This window comes from Schistocerca americana, chromosome 6, assembly GCF_021461395.2.
Source record: "Schistocerca americana isolate TAMUIC-IGC-003095 chromosome 6, iqSchAmer2.1, whole genome shotgun sequence".
Lineage (NCBI taxonomy): Eukaryota > Metazoa > Arthropoda > Insecta > Orthoptera > Acrididae > Schistocerca > Schistocerca americana.
The window spans coordinates 546,825,966-546,853,872 of record NC_060124.1 but is presented as its reverse complement, the minus strand read 5'-3'; positions in this window follow the sequence as shown (position 1 = coordinate 546,853,872).

Below are 27,907 nucleotides of genomic sequence, written 5' to 3'. Positions count from 1 at the left end.
AGTTCGAGGTGCGTGAGAAGAGTAATGAGACTGACAATACTCTGAGGGATCTGGCCGCGCTGTGTTGTTCTACTGCTGCAAAGAACGGTTTGCAATCTCTTCTAGTTGCTGAGTACGCCGTCACATGGTTTTTGAAAGCGCCATCGGGGAAGTTGTGTTTTTGTTGCGTGTTGTAAAAGTGGAAAAGTGTAATTTAGAGCAATGTTATGCCATCAAGTGTTAAACTTGGGGCACCAGCGAGAGTGATCCTCTTAGAATTGAAACTACCCTATGGGGAACATTCCTTATCAGTAGTCCAAGTTTCTGTGTGGCACAAATCATTTCTGGAAGGCCGAGAACACGTTGAAGATGGACCTCGTTCAGGGTAGACCTTCACCTTATAAAATCGACGAAAACGTCGAACGTATGCGTTCTCTTGTGACATCAGACCGGTGTGTAAAAATAAAGGTGATGGATGACATGGTTAAACATTTTCAGCATGCATCAAATTTGCATCGGAGTTTTGCACGTGCGAAAGATTTATGCCAAACGGTGCCATAAAACCTCACAACTGAGCAGGAGGAGAATGGAAGAAACGTGTGCGTTGTCCTCTTGCGAGAATTGCCCATGGCCACGAATGGTACAGTTGTATAATCACAGGTTATGAATCCTGAATTTCAAAGTACGATCCTGAGACCAAGTGGCAGAGTGAGGAGTGGAACACTGTGGAATCTCCTCGACTGAAATGAGCTCGAATCATGAAGTCAAAGGCGGAAGCAAAACTGATTTGCTGTTATGACAGATTTGCTTTTTTCGATATGGATTTGTTCATCCAGGACAAACCGTCAAACAGCTGTGTTACAACGATGTCCTGGAAAAGCTCAGGAAAGAGGTGAATCGCCGGCCTGAGTGGCCGTGCGGTTCTACGCGCTACAGTCTGGAACCGGGCGACCGCTACGGTCGCAGGTTCGAATCCTGCCTCGGTCATGGATGTGTGTGACGCCCTTAGGTTAGTCAGGTTTAAGTAGTTCTACGTTCTAGGCGACTGATGACCTCAGAAGATAAGTCACATAGTGCTCAGAGCCATTTTTGAAAGGGGTGAATCGAGTAAGATCAAACATTGCAGATTGGACGGCGCATCATGATAACGCCCCATGCCACATGGCCACTTCCATCACGGATTTTTTGACTTCAAAAGGCATTCCTGTTGTTCCACAGAATCGTGGTAACTGTGACTTGTTTTTTTTCCAATTTCGGAAAATGTGTTAAAAGGATTTCATTTTGGGACTCTGGAGAATATTTAAGAGCATATGACCGACATGGGAAATGCCCTACCAGTTGAAGGCTTTCTACGCTTCTACCGATACCGAGGAACAACGACTTCGCCGGCCTATAGCTGCCGATGGGAACTAATTTGCAGGAGACATTATTGTCGTTTGAAAGAAATAAGACCTTGGTATATTAGAAATCAGTCTCACTGCTTTTCTCACACGCCTCCTACTCCAAGATATTGATTCACATATCTTGCGTAACAGAAGAGAAACACTCTTTTGCTAAGCTGCCAGCTTCCCTCGATACGATGCAATGCACTTGCCAGGAGTTCCAAAATAAATTTTTCTTCACACACGGAAAAAAATTCCAGCAACACTAATCTCCAGCATCGCAGGGAGTACGTGTGCGTAATTCACAAGTGAGAAAGATTGCTTACACCGTCATCATTGTGGAACTAAGCAATTAGTTTGATAATACATGATGCATGGGCACGAACTTCGCCAAAAACAAAGTACAGATATCTGCCTCTACAAGTAAATGTCCAACCTTTGAAACTGCATAAAAAAGTAAAACAATGTTCTATTTCACACTGCATACCGTTAATAGCGGCATGTTCTGAGATGATACCACACTCCAGCACCCGCATCAATTTTCCAGTAATTCTCCGCTATATGCTCAGCCATTAACAAGTTTATACGATATTCTGTATGACAAATAAATAGGTGGTAGTTAAATCAACGGCTCATACCTCTTGCAGCACAACGCAGCTCGCCTCTGAAGCTGGGCGTTCGCTTTTCTGAAAGCTTCTAAAGCTCCTCAAGAACTTTAAAATGTTTCGCTAGATGTGCTCGAAACACAAAATGCAAGACTGCAATAATTATTTCACAAATGAAGCTCCTTACACTCAATAACTCGCAGAACGAATTCGTATGGATACTCCGAGTACTCCAAAGAATACGGAAGTAATTGCTACGCAACGGTCCACAACGCTTTACGTGAGATGGCATTGTTGTTTACATACCCAATATCCTTCCCTGGTAGCTGAGTGGTCAGCGCGACGAAAGTCATACCTAAAGACCCGAGTTCGATTCACGAATGTGTCGGGAGATTTTCTCCGCTCAGGGACTTGGTGTTGCGTTGCCCTTATCATCGTTATTTCATCCCCATGGACACTCAAGTCGCCGAAGTGGCGTCAACTCAAGAGACTTGCACCAGGCGAATGGGAGGCCCTAGCCACACGGCATTTCCATTTTAACAGTAAACCGAAATCCCAGTAAAGCAATATCGTTTAGCAACGTGGATATAAATGTTAGACAACCACTGAAACAAAATATTATATAAGTCAATTGTACATTTCAACTTCTCATAAAATAGCATCGAAGCATAACGACGTCGAATGCTGATGCCCTCGATCCCGCTTTTAGTCTGGTATTGAAATGTTATGTCACGCGTAAAAATTGATTCCTTCAGCGCATGTGACTTCCACCAGATTCGACGTCCGTTTGTGTGATTCCACTAATTGTTTCCTAGTGAAGTGATTTTCTATATTGAAACCTCGTTGTCAAGGGAAGGCCGTAATCATTTACTATTGGTTGCCTTTAACAGTTACACACATTTATTATTAAAGAAGTAGTTCCAGACTCAACATTAAATTAAAAAATACCACGCCTTATTAATGAAGGCATAAACGACAGTGTAAATAATAGTGTTTTCAGTGCGTTACAATTTAGCAAATCACAATAAAATGCTGATACTGATAACGTTTAAAAAGAAAAAAACAAGGCACTGTGATGATGACTGAAGGCCTTACACTCCAAGAAAGACAGTAAATTAAGAATGTTTAAGAACTCGCTGCAATTACAACTTACAGGTATTGAAATATTAAAAGTAAGAGCCCACAAACAGAGTAGAAGGTATCAGACGCCACGAATGGCAGAAAATAAGGTTTTAAGGCTTACTGCTAAAACAGAAATATCGAATTAATTTTTCACAGCAAATGACCACAATCATGACTGAAGGCCTTACACGCCAGGAACGGCAATTATATAAAAAATTTAGAAACCTAGTGTAAAACAGCAAATAAAAGGAAAGGTTAATTAAAAGAAACAAGCAATTGTCCACGAAACAGGTGAAATAATATGATGGTAATCTTGTAACACAACCCTTACACTGATACAGTCTGGCCTGCAACGGAGGGTGGAAACCTACAAACAGCACCAACGCAAGCACCAGCACGGCTCATATACCCTTCGATTAATCTCCTCATCGCGAAAATGGAAGACTTGCCAATGGGACGCATCACATGTCTCATACATATTTTTATTGCCCTCGTCCATGTTTTTACTACTTTGCCAATACAATCAAATTATAAATTGAACGAGTGTCCTTTTTATACAGGGTGGTCCATTGATAGTGTCTGGGCCAAATATGTCAGAAAATAAGCATCAAACGAAAAAAACTACAAAGAACGAAACTCGTTTAGCTTGAAGCGGGAAACCAGAGGGCGCTATGGTTGGCCCGCTAGATGGCGCTGCCATAGGTCAAACGGATATCAACTGCGTTTTTTAAATAGGAACCCCCATTTTTATTACGAGGGTCAGTCAAAAAGTAATGCCTCCTATTTTTTTTCTAAGTTTAATTGTCAGGAAATTTAAATGCAATTACATAGGTTGAAAACCACAACATTGAGGATCATTTTGTCATTTTTCAATGTAATCTCCGCCCATCTCTACAGTTTTGGTCCATCTTTGAACAAGGGCATGTATCCCAGCACGGTAAAAATCACAGCTCTGCTTCCTAAGCCATTGACGCACGGATGTTTTGACGGCCTCCTCATCTTCAAAATGAATCCCACGATGAGCTTCTTTTAGTGGCCCGAACAGATGGAAGTCTGATGGTGCCAGGTCAGGGCTGTATGGGGGATGAGGCAAAACTTCCCATCCAATTTTGACAATCTCGTCAGAGGTGTGACGACTGGTGTGTGGTCTTGCATTGTCATGCAAAAGAAGAACATCTGCCATTGATTTTGTTGGGCAAACTCGCTGAAGACGTGCTTTAAGTTTGTTGAGGGTTGTGACGTATTGAACAGAATTTATTGTGCATCCCTGCTCCAAAAAATCAACCAGAATCACACCCTCTGTATCCCAGAAAACTGTTGCCATAACTTTCCCTGCCGATCACACAGTTTTGAATTTTTTCTTCCTCGGCGAGCTTGTGTGACGCCACTCCATTGACTGCCTCTTTGATTCGGGTTCAAAAAAATGCACCCATGTTTCGTCCCCGGTCACAATTTTTTTCAGAAACTCATCTCCCTCCAAACGGAAGCGCTGCAAGTGTTGGGAGGCTATTGTTTTCCTTGCCTCTTTATTCTGATCGGTTAACATTCTTGGAACCCACCGTGCACAAACTTTTGAGTACCCCAATTGTTTAATAATCGTGATCACACTGCCTTTACTAAGAGAAATAATGCGACACACTTCATCTGCAGTCACCCGACAGTCACCACGAATGATGTCATCAACTTGCTGAATGTTGTGTGGAGTCACTGCACTCACCGGCCTGCCGCTCCGCTTTTCGTCAGTCAACGGTGTTTGCCCTTCAGCTTCCTTACAACGACGAACCCATCGTCTAACAGTGCTGACATCCACTGTCACAACACCATACACCTTCTTCAGTCTTTCATGAATGCGTATGGGCGTTTCACCTTCTGCATTCAAGAATTCAATCACACAACGCTGTCTCAAACGAACATCGATGTCGGCCATCTTACAAACTTCTGCTGTGCTGCCACCTGTTGACACAGAAAGTTACTACTGCAGTGGATTGCAGAAGAAGGTTTGAGGAATGGCGCCAAATTCAAATTTTTCACTTAACTTAATTTCTTTAAGTAGAAAAAAAAAGGGAGGCATTACTTTTTGACCGACCCTCGTACATATTCGTGAAGTACGTAAAGAAGTATGAATGTTTTAATTGGACCACTTTTTTCGCTTTGTGATAGATGGCGCTGTAATAGTCACAAACGAATAAGTATGTGGTATCACGTAACATTCTGCCAGTGCGGACGGTATTTGCTTCGTGATACATTACCCGTGTTAAAATGGACCGTTTACCAACTGTGGAAAACGTCGATATAGCGTCGATGTATGGCTATTGTGATCAAAATGTCCAATGAGCGTGTGCTATGTATGCTGCTCGGTATCCTGGACGACATCATCCAAGTGTCCGGACCATTCGCCAGATAGTTGCGTTATTTAAGGTAACAGGAAGTGTTCAGCCACATGTGTAACGTCAACTACGACCTGCAACAAATTATGAAGCCCAAGTAGGTGTTTTAGCTGCTGTCGCCGCTAAACCGCACATCAGTAGCAGACAAATTGCGCGAGAATCGGGACTCTCAAGAACGTCGGTGCTGAGAATGCTACATCAACATTGATTGCACCCGTACCATATTTCTATGCACCAGGAATTGCATAGCGACGACTTTGAACGTCGTGTACAGTTCTGCCACTGGGCACAAGAGAAATTACGGGACGATGACAGATTTTTTGTACTCGTTCTATTTAGCGATGAAGCGTCATTAACCAACAGCGGTAACGTAAACCGGCATTATATGCACTATTGGGCAACGGAAAATCCACGATGGCTGCGACAAGTGGAACATCAGCGACCTTGGCGGGTTAATGTATGGTGTGGCTTTATGGGAGGAAGGATAATTGGCCCCCATTTTATCGATGGCAATCTGAATGGTGCAATGTATACTGATTTCCTACGTAATGATCTACCCATGTTACTGCAAGATGTTTCACAGCATGACAGAATGGCGATGTACTTCCAACATGATGGATGTCCGGCACAATCTCGCGTGCGATTGAAACGGTATTGAAAATCGTATTTCATGACAGGGGGATTCGTTGTCGAAACACCATACCATGGCGCGCACGTTCACCGGATCTGACGTCCCCGGATTTCTTTCTGTGGGAAAAGTTGAAGGATATTTGCTATCGTGATCCACCGACAACACCTGACAACATGCGTCAGCGCATTGTCCATGCATGTGCGAACATTACGGAAGGCGAGCTACTCGCTGTTGAGAGGAATGTCGTTACACGTATTGCCAAATGCATTGAGGTTGACAGACATTATTTTGAGCATTTATTGCATTACTGTGGTATTTACAGGTAATCACGCTGTGACAGCATGCGTTCTCAGAAATGATAAGTTCACAAGGGTACATGTATTACATTGGAACAACCGAAAAAACTTGTCCAAACGTACCTACATTCTGTATTTTGATTTAAATAACTTACCTGTTACCAACTATTCGCCTAAAATTGTGAGCCATATGTTTGTGACTATTACAGCGCCATCTATCACAAAGCGAAAACAGGGGTCCAACAAAAAAATTCATATTTCATTACGTACTACACGAATATGTAATAAAACTGGTGGTTCCTAATTTAAAAAACGCAGCTGATATCCGTTTGACCTATGGCAGAGTCATTTAGCAGGCCAACCATAGGGCCATCCGGATTCCCCTTTCAAGTTTCGTTCATTGTAGTTTTTTCGTTTGACACTTATTTCATAAGATATTTGGCCGGGTCACAATCAGTGGACCACCATGTATATTTTAATTGAAGTTCTCCTAAAAAGAATCATTTTAAAAGGTGAACTTCAAAATAAGCTAGGCAGGGTTTGAGAACAGAAGCCCAACATGCTGCCTTGAAAGGTACTCTTCCGTTCTGGAACTTTTCTTTGAATTCCCAGGCGGAAGGATACTAGCCGGAAGGTAAGATGCTGCATAGATTCTCCGTAAGGTCATCAACGCGATGTCGAGGCAGGTGTGGAGGCAGTGGAGGGAGGAAGTCTCCTTGTCACCGAGTCCTGCCTGCTGTTTCGACGTCCTAGGCTACCAACTTCAGGTCAAACTAGATCAGATCACAGCTGGAGCTTTTCGCAGCAGCTGGCGTCATACAAATTTACCCATGGAGATTATGCAAATCGTAACTATAGGTACCTGTCGTTAGATAAGATTAGAAAAGTCTACATTTCAACAACATTGGTTTGTAGCAATTATGTTACAGTCTGTTAAGCAGAAAATCTCCAGCACACTCTCCATTGCCACCATACGCCTACCGTCATATCACTCAGTTATCCTTTGAAAGCGGGCGTTCTACAATATGGTGCTGTGCAGTGGAGAGCTTCACTCTTATCACTATGAATGCATATTCACGTTGGAAAGCAACAAGTAATTTTTAACGTTATCAATGTTAGACGATCTGTTTCAAAAACTAATGAAATTATAAATAGTTCTATCATTTCAAATTTGTTCGGTGGTTCAGAAAGTAAGTATCGGTCTAAGCCACAGGGTTGTAACCGAGGTTTGTCAGAAGCATTTTTTTTTTTTTTTTTTTTACATTTACCAGTTCTTTCAAGTTCGACAATGATTTCTGTTAATGTGATAAATGCGAGGTTAGTCTATTGCTTGTATTCCATGTTAAACTGCAGAGCCACCTGTAACAGACTCGCAAAATCAATTAAAAGAATGGAGGAAGCAACACTACCAAACTACTACGGTGTTCGAACCAGCTTTCGTATTGATGATTCGAGTTTTACTATTACATTTATACATTACATCGATTATCCTTGTATACTTCAGTAATATTTTTAAATACATTTGAGTGATTAGCTGAGTATACACTCCTTTCCCCTCAGAGCGAAGGAATAAAGTTCCGCTAAACAAAATTCCCTTCTTTTTAGATTAAATAATACAAGGGGATTATGTGTTAGATAATACTCTGGAAAGTATAAATAAAAATTTTATTCCTTATCTTCTTTTTTCTAAAAACATTAAATCTGTCATACAAGACATACTGTTGTTGTTGTTATGGTTTTCTGTCCGAAGATTAATTTGATGCTGCTCTCCCCCCCTACTCTCACATAGCTGCAAATCTACTGTAAATTGCATCCATAAAAACCGGTTTTTGTCTCAGGTAGGGTCCTATCAACCAATCCCAGATATATCCTGGTATAAAACATGTGGAAGCTGAATACATTATCTGTCGCCTAAAGGGACACAAATTTTTTTTCTCAGATATCGATGTCCGAAACTTCAAGTCATATCTGCCAAAAGGCGGCAGTGTCTGACGACGCAATAAATGCATTAGTTTCTCTTTAAGGGGACCTGGACGTGCACGGGCTGCATTTTCCTAGCTCGCTCTCAGTGGACATTACTCTTCATCTACAATGAATAACATTAACTCAAGCTGTATAAGGATATTTATTAAAATATCTCCTACAGTTTGAGAATTACTGTATTTTGCCTAATAGGTGTTTTTATAATACACTTCCCATTCAGGTACCATTTTCGGTCCATCATCAGTCTAATAGCATTCAGACTGTGACATACTGCTGTCAACATTAACAGGAACACATTATGCCTCTCGTTTTGTAGTTTGGAGTATATCTGAGGAAATAGGAAAACCCATATTATACCACATTATTAATTTGTCTAAAAAACACCGCTAAAATTGTATACAGAATGACAAACATAGATCATTTCTGCGATGTATTACGCACAATACAAAGATGCTATCCCATTCTTCACTTGAGGGAAATTTGGTGAAAATGGATGAAACCATTGAGAAGTAATATGTACCTAATGTTCTGAAAACGTAGTTTCGAGAAAATGAGAAAGGAACATTCACAGTGTTTTTGACGCATCGTATGCCTCTTTCCGAACATTCCAGCAGCATTATCTTCCTGGCCAGCTGCTTCTTTATCATCTGTAGACTTCTTCAGGGGCCTTTTCCTTACACTGGCTTCCACAGCTTCAACTACTCGCTGACGATCTACGGCAGTCAGAGCAGCTATCCCATTATTTCCTGGCTGGATGCCTAATTTGTCCATTACTTTTATCCTGATGGTTACACCATCATTGAAACACATGACAGCATCCATCGCACCCATTTTGAGTACTGTCAATCCAACAAAACTCCTTTACTACTTTAAGTGTCTCATTTCCTAATCTAATTTCCTCAGCATCACCCGACTTAATTCGACTACAATCCATTATCCTCGTTTTGCTTTTGTTGATGTTCGTCTTACACCCTCCTTTCAAGACACTATCCATTCCGTTCAACTACTCTTCCAAGTCCTTTGCTGCCTCTGACAGAATTACAATGTCATCGGCGGACATCGAAGTATTTATTTCTTCTCAATAGATTTTAATTCCTACTCTGCATTTTTCTTTTGTTTCCTATACTGCTTGTTCAATATACAGATTGAATAGCATCGGGGAGAGGCTACAACTCTTGTCTCACTCCCTTCCCAACCACTGCTTCCCTTTCATGTCCCTCGACTCTTATAACGGCCATCTGGTTTCTGTACAAATTGTAAATAGCCTTTCGCTCCCTATATTTTACCTCTGCCACCCTCAGAATTTGAAAGAGAGTATTCCAATCAACATTGTCAAAAGCTTTCTCTACATATACAAACGCTAGAAATGTAGGTTTGCCTTTCCTTCATCTTTCTTCTAAGATAATTTGTAAGGTCAGTATTGCCTCACGTGTACCAGTATTTCTACGGAATCCAAACTGATCTTCCCCGACGGTGGCTTCTACCAGTTTTCCATTCGCCTGTAAAGAACTCGCGTTAGTATTTTGCAGCTGTGACTTATTATACGATTGACTTTGTCTCGAATAATCCATTCTCCGCTCATTAAGATCAGAGATTCTGTCAGTGAAGCATTCATTCAATTCATTGAATTCCACAATGCTGCTGACAATGTCCTTCTCGATTGAGAGCGCTGCTACTGCTCTTAGCAGCTGCTGACTTATAGCGTGAAGCAGAAAACCTTCAGGTCCGCGTCAGACGATGTCGCCGGTATGGTAACAGTCATTTTCAGGAGTTTCCTTGTCTGACTACAATATTTCTGCAAATCATTTAAGAATAGGGATTCCAGAAATTTCTAAACTCATTTCTCGTGTTTGATATCAGAACTTTTGTTCTCAGTTTACTGCCTTCAAGGATTGGATTTATTTTGCAAGACGCCTATAGCAATGTTTGCAGAAAGTGACCTGCATACAACACACACTATTCGGAATGAAATAAATTTGCAGCAGCTCTCTGCATGTGGAAATCATGTCAGATACGTTAGCTCGATTATATTTTTGCAGTCCTCTACCCCTTGTTGTACACACAGTGGCTCAACTATTCATTTTTGGAATTGGCTGTACAATGCTGCATGATTGTAAATACAGAAAACCAAAATTGGAATGCTGGTGCCTTCATTTCAGACGTTACACTGTTGCTGAAATAATTATAGTGGTTTGTCGAGGTGGAATCTCAGTTTTCTCCAGGCATTCTACAAGTCACTATTTTCATACACAACTTGCACAGTTCTTGATTTAAAATTCCACGTTGAGTAGGAAACATGGCAGAATTTCTTACTCAGTATGTCAATTACACACTGTGATGAATGTAGGAAAAACTAAGAAACTCACTAAAGTCAACGAATTATCTTCTAACGTCCCTATTTGCCTCTCTGCATAGGTTAAAATCAGATCCTGCGTTTCGGCATAAAAGTGAACTACATAGGCATGTTCAAAATGTTTATTCAGAAGAGTCTGTGCACCTGAAAGACGACCACTCATGACACCTGTGCAATTGTAGCTCTGAGAAATAACTATACTCTGATTTCTCTAAGCGATTATCCTAAAGTTTTTGAACTCTGTTCGCGAGGTGTCTTGAATGTCAAAGACCTTGCTACAGATATCACGTTAGAGGAAACATATCTGACTATTATGATAAAAAGTGAAATTGTTGAGATCTAACTGTCGTACCTGCGCTAACTGGTACAGAATCAGTGACAGCTATTTCCTTTTTTGCTCTGACATAGTAAACAGCCATCATACAAGAAAGAATAAAATTTTGAATATGTTTACATGTGCCTTTGAAAACAGCAGCCTTCTACAGATGATCGTTACTTACAGTATCAGGTCCAGCTGTGAAACCTAAATGAAATCTAGAAGACGTTGGGAAATTCCTGGATTTGATGAGTTGCTGCATCCATAATTTCCAAGAAGTGCAAGCTCAGAAACACATTAAACTACAACAGATCACAGAGTGTGTAACGATATTGGCGAATCTGATCATTGTGCCTAGAACCTGTGTATCGGGAGAGTGACTGATGCATGCACAGTGACAGATGATCTGGAAGCGGTTTCATTCGGGTACGTAGTTCCAATTTTCATCCACCAGAGAACATTAGTGCACAGACACATTCAAGAAAGAGGTCAAGAGCACGTTTTTGCGAATTATTCTGTTTATTTCCTGAAGCCCTTTTGTTTATTTATCTCTGTACAGTTATGTACACTCCTGGAAATTGAAATAAGAACACCGTGAATTCATTGTCCCAGGAAGGGGAAACTTTATTGACACATTCCTGGGGTCAGATACATCACATGATCACACTGACAGAACCACAGGCACATAGACACAGGCAACAGAGCATGCACAATGTCGGTACTAGTACAGTGTATATCCACCTTTCGCAGCAATGTAGGCTGCTATTCTCCCATGGAGACGATCGTAGAGATGCTGGATGTAGTCCTGTGGAACGGCTTGCCATGCCATTTCCACCTGGCGCCTCAGTTGGACCAGCGTTCGTGCTGGACGTGCAGACCGCGTGAGACGACGCTTCATCCAGTCCCAAACATGCTCAATGGGGGACAGATCCGGAGATCTTGCTGGCCAGGTTAGTTGACTTGCACCTTCTAGAGCACGTTGGGTGGCACGGGATACATGCGGACGTGCATTGTCCTGTTGGAACAGCAAGTTCCCTTGCCGGTCTAGGAATGGTAGAACGATGGGTTCGATGACGGTTTGGATGTACCGTGCACTATTCAGTGTCCCCTCGACGATCACCAGTGGTGTACGGCCAGTGTAGGAGATCGCTCCCCACACCATGATGCTGGGTGTTGGCCCTGTGTGCCTCGGTCGTATGCAGTCCTGATTGTGGCGCTCACCTGCACGGCGCCAAACACGCATACGACCATAACTGGCACTAAGGCAGAAGCGACTCTCATCGCTGAAGACGACACGTCTCCATTCGTCCCTCCATTCAGGCTTGGAGGCGGGCTGCACGATGTTGGGGCGTGAGCGGAAGACGGCCTAACGGTGTGCGGGACCGTAGCCCAGCTTCATGGAGACGGTTGCGAATGGTCCTCGCCGATACCCCAGGAGCAACGGTGTCCCTAATTTGCTGGGAAGTGGCGGTGCGGTCCCCTACGGCACTGCGTAGGATCCTACGGTCTTGGCGTGCATCCGTGCGTCGCTGCGGTCCGGTCCCAGGTCGACGGGCACGTGCACCTTCCGCCGACCACTGGCGACAACATCGATGTACTGTGGAGACCTCACGCCCCACGTGTTGAGCAATTCGGCGGTACGTCCACCCGGCCTCCCGCATGCCCACTATACGCCCTCGCTCAAAGTCCATCAACTGCACATACGGTTCACGTCCACGCTGTCGCGGCATGCTACCAGTGTTAAAGACTGCGATGGAGCTCCGTATGCCACGGCAAATTGGCTGACACTGACGGCGGCGGTACACAAATGCTGCGCAGCTAGCGCCATTCGACGGCCAACACCGCGGTTCCTAGTGTGTCCGCTGTGCCGTGCGTGTGATCATTGCTTGTACAGCCCTCTCGCAGTGTCCGGAGCAAGTATGGTGGGTCTGACACACCGGTGTCAATGTGTTCTTTTTTCCATTTCCAGGAGTGTATATGCTTTTAGTAGTGTCAGTGATGCGCGATTGTGGTCTAAAGTAAACATGTAGATCACTGCTCCACTGAAGGACGTTGTACGATGGGGAATTTTTTAACATAATATTTCAAGTAAGTTAATGGTATAAGGAAAGCTAATTCGAGTGCAAATGAGAATAGTTAATAACTTAAAGTATAAACAAAATATCAGAATGCTAAATATTTATTTCGGGAAAAAGTACAGTTCGAAAGCATGTTATTTGTTGATTGGTTGGTCATGAAAAGCGCGGACTAACAAGAGAGAATAATGTTTTTCTATTGGCCTTAAAGAAAACTGACCAATCAGAACAGAGTATTCTTCGTTCCTCATTTCTCTTGGAGATACAGAAAGCTTTCAGCAGTCTAGAGTACTCGGAGCACAACATTTCAATGGTACGGTCGTTTGTCGAAAGAGCTCCGAAGTAAGTTATAATTTGCCGGTGTGTGTGTGTTTGAGGTTTACGGGCGCTAAACAGCGGGGTCATCAGCGCCCAAATTTGCCGGTTACCGTTGTGCTACACTCCTCAAAAGTGCTTTAAGGTGAAGCAATGTGCTTTTCAGAATGTAGGGATTTTTAAACAATTTACTGTATGAGAAAAGACAGTAATTCCTCGTGGCATATTGAGCAGATTGGTGACTAAAAACTTGCGTGCATTAGACACCGAAAACTTAATAGCATGGCGAGCATTTTCATTTAAGAGCAATCCTTGCTTAGTGCTTAGTAGATTTCGGGAAATACGTTAAGATAAACTTGCTAACGTGAATGAAAGTATTTTACGCATGCATTGTTAAGACTAGCACGGTCTTAGAAGTGTACGTATACAATATAAGTGTTAAGAATATAGCAAAGTTTTGCCAGTACTGCCACCTTTCACTCGAAATTAAGACCTTTTCCCGATTCTTGGAGTAGTTACGTAGTATGCTGCCCGGTGCGAATTGAAATACCGTAGGATTCCGCTCGGCTTTCATACCGCCGATCTGCTGCAGTGAGTTCACTGGTAGCTGCAGATAAAGGACGGAAAGAGCCGCGCCGCCGCAGTGTCTTCCCACTGGCTGCCTACAAGCTGTAAAACCACTTTCCCTAAAATATTGTGATCTGGACAAATCCGTCTTTTTCTCTTTTTGTCTTCTGTGACAAATGTCTGAAATCATCAACGCCTCATAACTAAGTACTTTTCTGTCATAGAGGCAGAAGAATGGATGATTTTAAATTTAATATTTTTATGTACTGTAGTATTCTGTCAGATGAATATTTCTGTGGGATCCACTGCTCCGCTTGCCACAAGAAAAACCGACGCTTGCTCGTACTTTGTTCATTAAACGAGAGTGCGACAGGGCGAAGTTAAGGAAAACAGCATTAACCTGGGTCTCGTTCTCTTCTGCTCTATCTCTTATTGACGATGATATTGAACTGAATGTCTCTGGATGTCTGTTTGTGCAATCCGTAATAATTTTTGTAGAAAATCTTCCTCTATCTCGAAGAAGGTCGTAATGCGTGATCATGAAACATGTTCCACATTTCCAGAACCGAACGGAGTCAGTGCTGTAGGCCAATAACTATGTGTGTTTGTTGAAAACACGGTTGACCTGCCCTTTTTTCCTGCCGCTTAGGGCCTTTCGTTGGCCAACTAACTACGAGAAGTTGCTGTTCAAAGAGGAGCTTTGACCAGTACTCCATTCTTCGGCTGCGTATATTCCTGTGTGTGATTTCTGATCTAGGGGTACTAGAAATTTGCGTACAGTAAACGTATCCCATCGCTCACCACATGTAAGTTCTCATAGCTCTGCGTGGTAGTAAGGAACTGGTACGATTGAAAGTGGGCGTTAATGTTAGACTGGAAAAGTTAATTTGAGCTATTGCTTCTTGGATTATTCAATTGTTAGTAAGTTGGCAACACCAGGGATCGTTTCAAAAACAGCAGCATTTTGCAAAAATAAAAGCTCTAAGCACTATGGGACTTAACTTCTGCGGTCATCAGTCCCCTAGAACACACATCCATGCCCGAGGCAGGACTCGAACTTGCGACCATAGCGGTAGCGCGGTTCCAGACTGTAGCTAATAGAACCGCTCGGCCACCCCAGCCGGCAGAATTTTGCACAAAAGCAACAAAATTCAGAGCTTAGCGCTGTGCGGTGAACAGAGGAACGAGTTTATTGGTATAGAGCCTTCCGACAACATACACCCAAAGCGAAAACTATGGGAACGCAAAACTGCATGCGTCTCGGAGGGACATATATTCCTCATCAGATGCCTCCTGTATTACAAGCATGAAGATGTCTACCGCCAACAGGATGAAACGGAAAATTGTATCAACTGCAGAGGCTGATGGTTGTTTCAGTAGACAACATTCTGTCGCCACGATACAATCATCGTCAGTCACTGCAGTGAAGAACTGCAGTACTATGGTGTTAATTTAACGATTAAAATAAACTGACTTGGGAAAGAAAGAATGCAAGTGATGTGACAAAACAATAATTGTCTCGACCTGAAACTACGATATCACCTGTCGGGCTTGAACTGTGACGTATTGGAGTTGTGACGTGGGGCCATCACACGTCTGCGGAGCGTTGGTTTGTTTTCGTTAGGGACGTTTGTATTGTCATCTTATGCTGTGTTTGTAGTCTATATTGGATATGTACATAGTGGTGCAAATTTTGATGGAATGAGCATGTTACTGAATCAACCAGTTTAGTTACCTAAGAGAAAGATGATTTTACGGTGTTCTCCGTTTACGCTCCTAATCAACTACAGTTTAAACGTTATCTTTGGTTGTCTTGGTACACAGTGATTACAACTTATGTGAACTTCGGCACATATTTTTTTCAAAGGTGAGCCAACCTATAATGTAATGAAATTAATAACTTAGCGAATACTAATAGTAATATTACTGATATAAGGAACGCTGACAGATGGACAATAAAGAAAAACGAATGTCTTCAGAAGGTTATGGTAAATGAAGACTGGTTATTCTAACGTAAAGTGTGAAGAACGTGATGTTAGTAATTGAAAGCAATGTACAATGGTGTAGCAGAACTAGTTGAGTTGGGTTGCCTACAGAATGAAGGCGCCAGATCCAGTTTAGCGCGTAACAACTCACACAAAAAGTATTTACGAGTAATTTCAGGGATTTAGCAATTTTCTGTTGAGCTGTATTGATGAACACATGTTACTGCATTTTGTCCATCTCACAATCTAAACCTTTCTGTATCGGTATTGGAGTATTCGTTGTTGTTACCATATTTCGTTAACTTTCGCGATATTTGCTACCTGTACTGGTATTACTTTTTCGCTTTCTATACTGATATTTCTTTTTGTTTTCTGTATTGGTGTCTGGCTTTTAAGTTAGTTCATATATTAATAGAGTGATAATTTCGATACCAGTTGAATTTATCTAATCTGATGCTTTACTTTTGCATTTTCGATGCAGACCTCTGCATGCTATTCTTCATCGTATTCTTGCGGTTGTTTTGTTTTGTATACGCCAGTATTTTTGGGGCTCTGTGGCTTTTACTTGAGAATATAACTCCCCAGATTCCCCTTCAGGCCCAATATTTATTATTTCGAATTTTTAAGTTTCTGAATTAATTTTTATATTTTGGATTTATAGGAACTGTTGAATATGACGTCCTAATCGCCATTTTTAAATCAAAGTTGTGTTGCATCTTGAGGCTAGTGATGATGTTATTTATCAAAGTGGACGGGTGTTATCGAAGGCTCTCGTCTTCCCCAATAATTTACCATACTTGAGACACAGTGCCGTACCCCCGGCCGCGAGAGTCCGCCCCTGTTTGGTCTTAGGAGGGGAGGGGCGCACACAGCGCCAGCTGTCACCTCCACATGAAATCACGCCGGCCACAGCTGTTATTCAGTTTAATAAAGACGTAATGCGTTTTTACGTCGCAGGCTGACAGTTTTTGGACAGGTGAAGTAAATGCATCTGTTAAACGCTCGAGCGATGTGATGTGGTGCTGTAACGACATAACAACACAAGTTTTCACCCCAGATGTAAGCATTCCCGTTATACAGTAGTAGGCAAGCATAAGTTCTCTACATTCTCTAATTTCCTGCAGGCGATATTATCGAGTGCGCTACTGCCAAGGCACCCATGTTGATTAGTTTGATTATGTTTAGAGCGAAGATAACAGAATATCTTGTAGTAGTGAATCCTGTCGTAGGTGATCTGCAGATGAGCAGGATGAAGCCAGTGCATTGTCGACTTGGACTACTCTTACATGGGCTGAGTTACTTACGAGAGTGTATACTGTGGAAAGTCATTTAGACTTCTTATGGGAATTTTGTGGATTGTCGCCGAGAGACGTGTGTGGAACTCTTTTGAAAACGACCAACGTTTATTTCCCGTTTTAATTATAGGACAATGCTACGAAATGTACGAATCTAGTACGATCAGGAAAAACACGTAGTTCGTTAGATGCCAACTGGCGATACATTAGGGTATTATTTTGGTCCCGTCCTGGGTTGAAGAACACACGCTACTAGTCACTGTTACAGAAAGTTATTTAAGTTTAATTACTGTTGGCGATTACTTTGATTTTTGCAGTGTTATGTGTTATGTGATTGTTGTGAATTTTACAAAATGCAGTAGCTTTGTTTTCACAGTTTGGCTTAGGAGGCCAAAAGTTTCCTTGTGAGACGCTCACGGTTTCCCTGAGAGATAGCTACAGAGTATCCGACAATCGCAGTGGAGGAGTGCTCCAAGCTGCAACTGATTTGGAAATTATTGTATAGTTCGACATACTTTGACACTCGACAGCAAGGCCGGCCGGGGTGGACGAGCGGTTCTAGGCGCTACAGTTGGAACCGAGCGATCGCTACGGTCGCAGTTTCAAATCCTGCCTCGGGCATGGTTGTGTGTGATGTCCTTAGGTTAGATAGGTTTAAGTAGTTCTAAGTTCCAGGGGACTGATGACCTTAGCAGTTAAGTCCCATAGTGCTGAGAGCCATTTGAACCATTTTTTTCGACATCAAGACGTCTCAACATTCCATTTATTGTGATGGAAACAGGAACTATTTGCAGTAAAAGTTGTTATATATGACCTAGTTAACGAATAATAACTTACTACGTGTACATAATGTTGTTAAGTAAAAGTGCAATTGTATTTGTTACATGGGAATTTTTCAGATTCTAGTAAAATAATACAAATAAGTGTAGCCATTCTGAAACTAAGACCGTATTTCTGCTCATAAATCCAACAAAGGAATGTTCTCAAGCTGTACTGGAGCGTTCTCATATAACGAGTTCTGACAGCTGCCATCTAATAACTTTGTGTGGAATTCACCTGAAACACCGTAAAAAGGCTAAAGTATCGTAATATGAATAACTACACCAGCAACAGAGATGTTCAAAAACTTTCACGAATTAGTAATTACAGCCAGGAGATTTATCGATTTGCCTTGTGTTAATCCCCACTTATGGGTGAACCATGATTTTGGTTTTATTTCAGATACTTCACTGCACATTCAAATGGCCGTAGTAACACTCTCATAGAATTTAAACTTTCGCTTAAGTTTTCTTCAGATTTCATTTTTATTTCCTTTCATTATCCTTCAGTTAATGTAAACCAACCGTTCACAAATTTAGCTAACTTTTACATCATCGGAATATGAGATACCTATGTTCGTCCATCCATTTAACAAGAGGGTCGTCAGTACCTTTAAATTCTACGGCTTCTTGCGCTGTGTTATATTAACGTCACCAGTTTCCACTTTTGATGTAACAGATCAGAGTCCTCCCGATAGGATCGTCTACTCCCATGTAATGTTAGCAAACAGGGGGAATCGGTGAAGTTTTATTCCTAGGGGATCTGAATATCATGTAGCCCACATATGTTTCTAGTGGGGCTTATTAAATTTAAATTGTATCGAATGAAGAATAAGCTAAAATGCATCAGCTTATTTGTTGTGGTGGCAATATATTTAGAAAATACGTTACAATGGTACATACCAGCAATCTACTGAACGAAATCACAAGAATAAGCAAATTCAGGAGGTGTGTACCTAACTTTTTCGTAACTGTTAGGATGAGAGTTATTGAAATGTACTAGTCACAGTGCTGTTCAAGGTAGAATAAAAGTGTGTGGAGTTGGAGACGATGTATGCTTGTATTCAGCAGTAGACGGTTTTGCTATCACATTATTCTGGAAAAAAAGATATTCCGGTCTGGCAGACCTTAAGCACAGTGTAACCAAGTACACTCTGAAAGTTATTTAGAAAACTTTGACGAATACAATTCACATTACTATTCCATTATCGTACTGCATAACACCGAGACATCTTAAAAAGAAAAATTATTTGTTTCCCCTTATTTTGTTTCCATATCTGCAAACTATCAATTGCAGTACCCAACTACCTATTAATTTTGTATTATGTCACCTTATTCTAGTCTTTTGTGCTGTAGACCGTGAGTTGTAACCTGCCATTTCCATTTTTTATGTATTCCTTCTACTGTTAGCAGCTACTATGAACTATATTGTGCTTTATCATAGAGACTAGAAAATACTCCTTCTTTCACTACTGAATTTACATGTGTGTACCAAACTTTTTCGCCTAAAGGTACTAGGCATTTCAGAAGTCTATAATGTACATTATATTTCTAATCAGTTTTTATCTACGCATAATGTAAGCTGCAACTAACTAAAAATGGTCCAAATATTAACAATGTTATCATGAAATCATTACTGGGTTTAAGTCACACGTCCTGATTTCTTCATATTTACTATGCAACAAACATTCTCTGTATCACTTTTGCTTCTATTGTGACTGCGTTATTATTTCACACAAAAGTCCTTAGAAACATGTAAAGTAAGTAACTTATCATTGTTATCTAACGAAGTACGTTAAAATTCCCCAAATATTATTAAACTATTTCATTATTTTTGAGGCAGCATTCCTGTGTCAATTTCTTCGGGTTGAAGTTAACTGTACAGCCATCAATATTGCGTAATACTTTAGACTGTGACAAAATCCTAGCGTCAAGGTGATCCAGACTTATGTGCTGCGCATCTGGCTCATGTCGTACCCCCATAAATCTCCCAAACGACTCTTCTTTAGTTTTGGTGAAATAAATAAAAAATGAAATAAAAACGTGCCCTCTGCAACAGCATTTTCCTCTGCAACATTAGCCCCAAAAGTAAATTTTAACGTCATTACAAATCATAGTGCATAAGGGCCAAAGTATAAATAGCAGCGGTGATGAGCTCTCTCTGAATTCTCAGTCGATCTTAAGGCACCATTAATTTCTTTGTTTACTCGTTTGAGGTTACATCCACATGCAAATCAATTGTTGTTTGCCAATGCAGTTCATGGAATTGCGACATCAGTTTGATTTCACTAAGCGTGCTTCTGTTATAAGCAGCATCTGAGTTTGTTTACATACCTACTACTTCATAAACAGATACACAGATAAGCCAGAATGTTATGGCCGCCGATCTACTGTCGATATAAATCCGTTCAGGCGATATCAGAGACACATGGCGAGGAATGACTGCCAGTCAAACAAACGTACGGTGCATGTTGTATATCACAAGGGCAAGAGCGTGATGGAATGGAGTGTGTTGAGTGGTTCGATGAACACAGTCCCGATATCCAGTTGATGTGTTGGCTCTCCCGTCTCGACACATCTAAACCCGATAGAAGACATCTGGGCATGTGGCGTCAGAGCTCATGGCACCCCTCCCCGGAATTTACGGATTTAGGTGACTTGTGTGTGCAGATATGATGCCAGCTGCGTCTGATGGCTTCAGATGTTGATTACCTTTTAGTTCCTGCGTGTGTAGGGCCATATTACTTGTGGCTCACTGTGTTGAATAGTAGATGTTGGGATTATAGAGACTACTTTGTTGTCCTTAGGAGCAGTGATTTTGTAGTCACACTAGTCTTTTGAGTGTTATCATTAATGTCATTGATTTTCCTACTCTTTTTAGAATTATACTTAGTGTCAATGATATTTCTGTTAAACGTAGTTGGCAAATGTTAATGTTGCACAAAACAGTTTCTTCCATTTCCATCGACAGAGAGGTAATGACAGATGCAGCTCGCATCGGGGACAGACTCGAACGAGTTTTATTCCGAAGAACCTTCCATTTGTTTCCATTAATCTACTAAGAGGAAGCACCGAAATGTAGATCTTGTTGGTCGGAAGAGAATATGAACCACAGGCAACCCCAATGCGAGTCGTCTACACTACCACAACGCCGCCTGTTGCAAATAAAACAAATAACGAGACTTGTTATATCATCAATCCAAAGGTTTATTCGATTGGTAACTGTGGTTTCAGCTGGTATTGGCCGCGGTATCGCGGTCGCACATTTTAGCAGCCAGACGGTCTTCTCCAGACGTCGCGTTGGTGGCCACGCGTCAACACATTCAGCGTCTGGCATGGCGGCTCTCAAGAGCTGCGCGGTGTGATGTACAGACCTCCTAGGTGGCCGCGGAGGACACCGGAGTGATCTGCCGACAAATATAAATTTCAAAATTATAAACGTCGCCCTATTATGGTGAGTTGATATAACATCTGCAAAGGAAAGTGCTAAATTATCGTAGGACCACATGTTAATAAATGGTCATTTTCTGTATCCATAGAAGGGATGTTTCTATCGCGCCAACTCATGAACCCTAGAATACTAATTATCGCAAACATGAAAATTACCTACAGTGAATGTTTGCCTATTTACTCCTCCCGGGGTGTTATCTATTGTGGTGAAATGATCTACTAAGTTATTGCATCATGATGGTAGATAGTTGTTACAAGGATCAGAATATTTGTGAGTTAGTCGATATCTCACGCAGACGCATGTATTATCCTCACCTGAACTATATTCATTAAGGAACGGAGAGAATTGTGACTGTTGCTAAATCCATCCATACCAAAATAGTAGAATTTCTTTAAACAAGTTGTGTAAATGTTCAGTTCAAATTCGGAGAGCTTCAAGGATAAATACGGGATAGAAAAATAAACGATCATGCAGCATAAGAAATGGGATTAAAATACCAAGTATAATCGTGGGAGGCTGAAGGTGAAAGTGCGCTGAGAACTTGATAACTGTTATGGGCGGGAGGGGACGTGGGAAAACGTTTTCTGAAAGGCTCTCCCTCATCTGAAAGTGTAGGCAACGGTATTGTATGTACCATTGATTCTTGAGTTTAAGTATATCCTACCAATACTAGAGCTAAAAGATACATATGCTGCGAAAGGCTTTTGTATCTGATCTGAGTTCACAATTGGTATAAAAGAACAGCAGACTATGGGTACCGAGAAAGTTTATGGGACGACCAAAGAATTTTGTAGCCATGGTGATATATCTAAACTGACAGCATTTCAGTTATATTAAAAATCGTAAAACTCTATACTCGAATAATATCTTGAAGATTCCCCTTCTGAAGGGAGCTACCATGTGATCATGAAACGAGAAATACACTTAGAAACCAAAATCTGTTGTCCTTTACACAGATCGAAGTACCACTCACCGTAACAGCACCGCCTTAATCCTCCTCCTGCAGCCGTCTCTGCAGCAACTCCACGAAAAAGCAGTCCAGTGTGAACTGACGCTCCTGTTGGAAAAGATCTTATTACTTTCATGTTATCTGACATGTGAAGTGATTCACAATTTGCGCTAGTTCCTGTCATGTAAAAGTATAACGAATTGTAACATTTATCACAAATTAGCACGATTCAGGTATCGAAATTAAGAATATAGTAATTCAATTTAGTATCCAACTAACACAATTCGTTTCACGTCTCAGATACAATTAATACTAACAACTAACTAATATCCCATTATCTTTAACATCTTCTGTGTACGACTGGTTAATGATGTGCTTCTGAGGTTATGCCGTGTTGTTGTTCCTGCTTTACGGTCAACATTTCAACAAGTGACCGAGCCATCTTCTTCAGGTCGTGTGACGTTCCCTGACTGGTTTGGGTCCAAGCAGCGAGAACACATTAGTGCAAAGTTCGCAGCGCATGAAGTTGATCGCTGCTGGGACGTCCGTCGAAGTAATGTGCACAAAATGAACACAACAATTCGGCCTAATACCCGGAAGCAGACCAGTAACTAGTACCATCTTCGAGAGTAAGTTATCATGTCATGAGAAAACGAGAAATTCACTTTGAAACCAAATGCTACTATTCCTGATACTGTTCGCATTTATACTAACCGGAGCAGGACGGACTTCTTTCTCTTCCTGCAGCCGCTTCTGCAGAATCTCCTCAAAAAAGGCGTCCAAAATGAACTGACGCTCCTGTTGGAAAAGAACTTATATGTTTTATGTCATCCAACACGTGCAGTAATCCAAAATTAATACTAGTTTCTATCATATAAAAGTGTTACGAAGTGTTACATTTGTCATAAATTGAGCAGTGTACAGGTATCAGTATTTAATATCTTGTAACTCAATTTAATATCCAAGAAACACCAGTCGTTTGATGTCTCAGCAACAATTAATACCAACAAATATCGAATATCCCATTATCTTTAACATTTTTCTGGGCACGACTGGTTAATGATGTGCTTCTTAGGTTATGCCGTGTTGTTGATCCTGCTTTATGGTCAGCATTTCAGTAACTGACCGACCCATCTTCTTCAGGTCGTGCGACGTTCCCTGACTGGTTTGAGTCCAAGCAGCGAGAACACATTAGTGCAAAGTTCGCAGCACATGAAGTTGATCGCTGGGACGTCCGTCGAAGTAATGTGCACAAAATGAACACAACAATTCGGCCTAACACCCGGAAGCAGACCAGTTTCTAGTATCATATTCGAGAGTAAGTTTTCATGTAGTGATAAAACGAGAAATTCACTTTGAAACCAAATGCTACTATTCCTACTACTTTGTAATTTACACTCACCGAAACAGAAAGGACTTCTTTCTCTTCCTGCAGCCGCTTCTGGATTATCTCCTCAAAAAACGAGTCCAGGGTGAACTGACGCTCCTGTAACGAAAAGAACTTATTGGTTTGATTAGTCGTAGAGCATGCTTGGTAATTCAGAGATAGCGCTAGTTCTTTACATGTACATGTGTTACAAATTCTTACATTTATTTCGAATTTTTGGCCTAGAGGCAGTGATAGTCAGTATTCACTGACTATCTGTAGTATCAGCTAGAAATCTGTTCTTCCGACATTCACTATCATTATCCTACGTATTATGAGTTGAACTGGAATTACAGAGGCCTACAATGTAACTTCTTGAGCCACGGTCTTTTTATTACGAGCTCCTCCTCGTTCTTTGTCTGTAAAGAAAATTAAATGGGACTGTAACAAGATTTGCTAACAGTTCCTGTTAATCTGTTCTCTGACTACACTGTACATTTCCTTTGGTCAGTCTCATATTAAACACGGTCAGCAGGTAACTGGTTGGGCAACCAGATGGTCTGCAATGTCGTCTTCAACCAGTCGATCGCGTTGGCAGCATATTTAGTGCGCCTCTGCCCCTAGAATATTTTTGACCATAATTCTTTTCAAATGGAGAGGGATGTGACCTTTCTCAAGCATCTCACATAGTTATTTGCTCAGTGTTAACGAAGACCACACCCAATTTACCGGAAAGATAAATGGTTAGAATCAACTGTCCATGTCTGGGGTCAGTGTTAAGTTTAATATGCTTCAATACAATTGTCAGAATTGTTTAAACAGCATTCAGGTTCGATTATCAACATTAGCTTACCTAATGCGACAAGTCTGGATATATTGTGGTAATAACACGGAGGAGAGGATCAAGGGCCAGTGGGATCCAGGGGAAAGAGCCAGCATAATGCAGCAAAGGAGCCCTGCAGGGAACACAGCGAGAGACACAGTGTGAGGCTTCCCTGCAGGTCAGAGAATATACGACTCTGACATGCTAAAGGCTTTTTCTAAGGGCATCATACTCAAGTTTTAGAATGACGACTATTGTGAACTGTTGAGTGACTAGCACATCCCACTTCGCTCCAGTGATCAACAAATCCATCCATCCATCAGTGACATTCATTGCCGCCGGTATTTTGTATCTGATCGTGATCCAGAAGAGCAGTATGCTAACCACATGCTCCTCCATACAGTGACGTCTATCGTCTGACGATGAAGAGGCGGTCGATCGGTACCTTTGGAACTTCAGAGGAATGATTGGACGGAGTTAGGTAGTTTGGTGGTATTTTATATAAACCTCACAATCACCACTCGTGCAGAGATGCCTATCTAAGACGTGTTTTTTACAATGACGTCTCACATGGGATGTTTATAGCAAAAAAATATTCATTTACAGTAAATCGTGACAGTCTGACCACGTTATGTACAATCAGTTAGCTCTCAGACTTTACTGCTTTGCGTGCTATGTCACTGCAATATAACGTGGCTCTCCTTTACAGTACCCCGAACAGGGACCAAGTTGTTCTCCAGTAGCAGACCCTCGTCTTTCTCCCCTTCCAAACACCGGGAGAAAAACTTCTTCATGCGGCGGAACATTGCTGTAACGATAACAAACAGCACATTTGGCATGACCAGACCGTGTCTACGAGTAAGGGTTGCAGCAATGCAGAAGATAAAAGCATGAACCAACGATAGGACATACCGTATGTATGTGTAATCGAAAAGGAGCGTTATAGGTGACACCTTTCTATTTGTGAAACTAAGCTATAAATTTGAGAATACATCATTCCAGCAGTTGAACCTTGGCAAAAACTGAGTGAGGATATCTCTCTCTACAAGTCAAGCATTCTCGCAACTTTCTGAAGTTGCATTACATATTAAAAAAATGTACTGGAATGTAAATCAAGGACTGTTTTCCTTTTCCAATTCAGTTCCATTACTAGTAACATTTTGCGAAGTCACAACACACTATTTCGTAATGCTACAGTATTCTGATACTTCTCCACTACATACATAGTCATCTAAAAGCTTGTTCAAAGTTCTAATTGCAGATGTATACTGAAAATAAATACGTGACAAATCAATGGCTCTTGCCTCTTGGTGGGTATAGTCTATATACCTCGCTTCTGAAACAGAGCGTTCGCTACATTCAAAGCTTCTAAAGCTCCCCAAGAACTTGTTCTCGAAACACAAAATCCAACACTATAGCGCCTGAATCAAAATTATAGAATCTTTTACTCAAGAACTCAAGAAACTAATTCGTTTCGATACTTCAACTACTCCAGAGAATACGGAAGTCTTTATTATGCAATGGTCCACCACAGTTAAGCTGATTTTTGTTAGCAAACCCTGCGAACAACGTTAGGCAGCAACCTCGATAACTGCAGAGAACAACGTTGTACTGGAACGTCGATATCAATTTTTTAAACAAGAACTGTAATGAAAATTTTCAGTAATTTGAATCTATGTAAGACCAAATAATCACGTTATAGCACTGACAAATATGCAGCTGAATCTTGATTGCTGAAAACGTCCATACAGTTAATAAACTCCCAAGTGATCTAACAGTTAACAAAACTCAGAGATAGTACTTTAATTTCCTTAAGCAACAGGGAAGTAAGAATCTCATATTATGGTGCCAAGTCAACTCTGTATAACTCTACACAGTTGTAACCAGTTTCCAACGTGTTTTCTTCTTCGCCGACGGAAGATAAGTCTAGCAGGATAACCCTGCAACGATCATAGGCAATATGTAAGTGTAATCGACGAAACAGGAAGATCGGTTACACTGGTTTCATTGTGAAAGTAAAAATTAATGTAAATAGAGACCGCTCCGAGTCTACTACAACAACCACAGAAAACTTTTACTAACAGTCCGATTATATTATTGGAGAAGGCGATAACAAGGTAGACTATTATGGTCGAAAACAAAAATAAAAAATATTTTGTAGCGGAGGCGTTGTGCAGCTTTAATGACTGCTGCAGAAACTGACTGGGTAGAAACCAAAAGTAAAAGTTTATGAAGCTAAGATCAATATCACGAAAAAATCGAATAATATCTTACACAAATTCCTCTAGAATAAACTCAACGGAAATATAACGAAACCACAAAATTTGATGCAAATAATTCGCTCAATCTACACAGATTAAACGAAGACAAGGATACCAATCACACATCCACAAAATAACAACTTAATAGAAAAATAACATGCACAAATTCTTCCAGAATGAACCAAAAGAAAATATACGCTGCACCTATATAGCCCTAACAAAGACAGCAATACCACACATATCCCCATATAACGACATAATCGATAAATAACACACTGGAACTATTCCATAATAAACCAAAAAATTATAAACCCCCCAAAAAACAAAAAAAAGACGCACAAGAAAACTCCATATAACTACGACTTTATCGAAAAGTAACACACACAAGTTCCTCAAGATAAACAGAACGAAAATAAATTCAAAAATTTGGTATCACACTACAAACAAACGTTAACAGGTCAAAAAGTACCATAGAACAAAAAGAATCATACATCAAAAGCGCGAGCCACTGGCAACAACAATAAGAACCATACAAAACAATCGATTTCATATACGCTACCCCTCAGCGGCGTCACATTCGAAAAAATGCAGCCAACTATTAATAAGTTAAAAAATTATGACTAACATTACTACTCGTTCCTCTCAGGACAACTTCTACAATGTACTTAGGTTCACGGCTAACTCCACCGTAGACAATTCTCCCATATTACAAAAATAGCTAAAGAATTGCAACAATCAACATGATAAAAATTATCATTAATCACTTCACTCACAAAAATTTATCTTCTGCTCTTAAGGTAGAGCCTAATCTCACCATCGTATATCGTGCGAAATACAGAAATAAACAGTTAAATATATGTCAGGAAAAAAACAAACAATAATCGCTAAAAGTTTCTCCATTGGTAATACAACCTGTGGCCTCAAGTTACCCCCTCCCCCCAATAAACA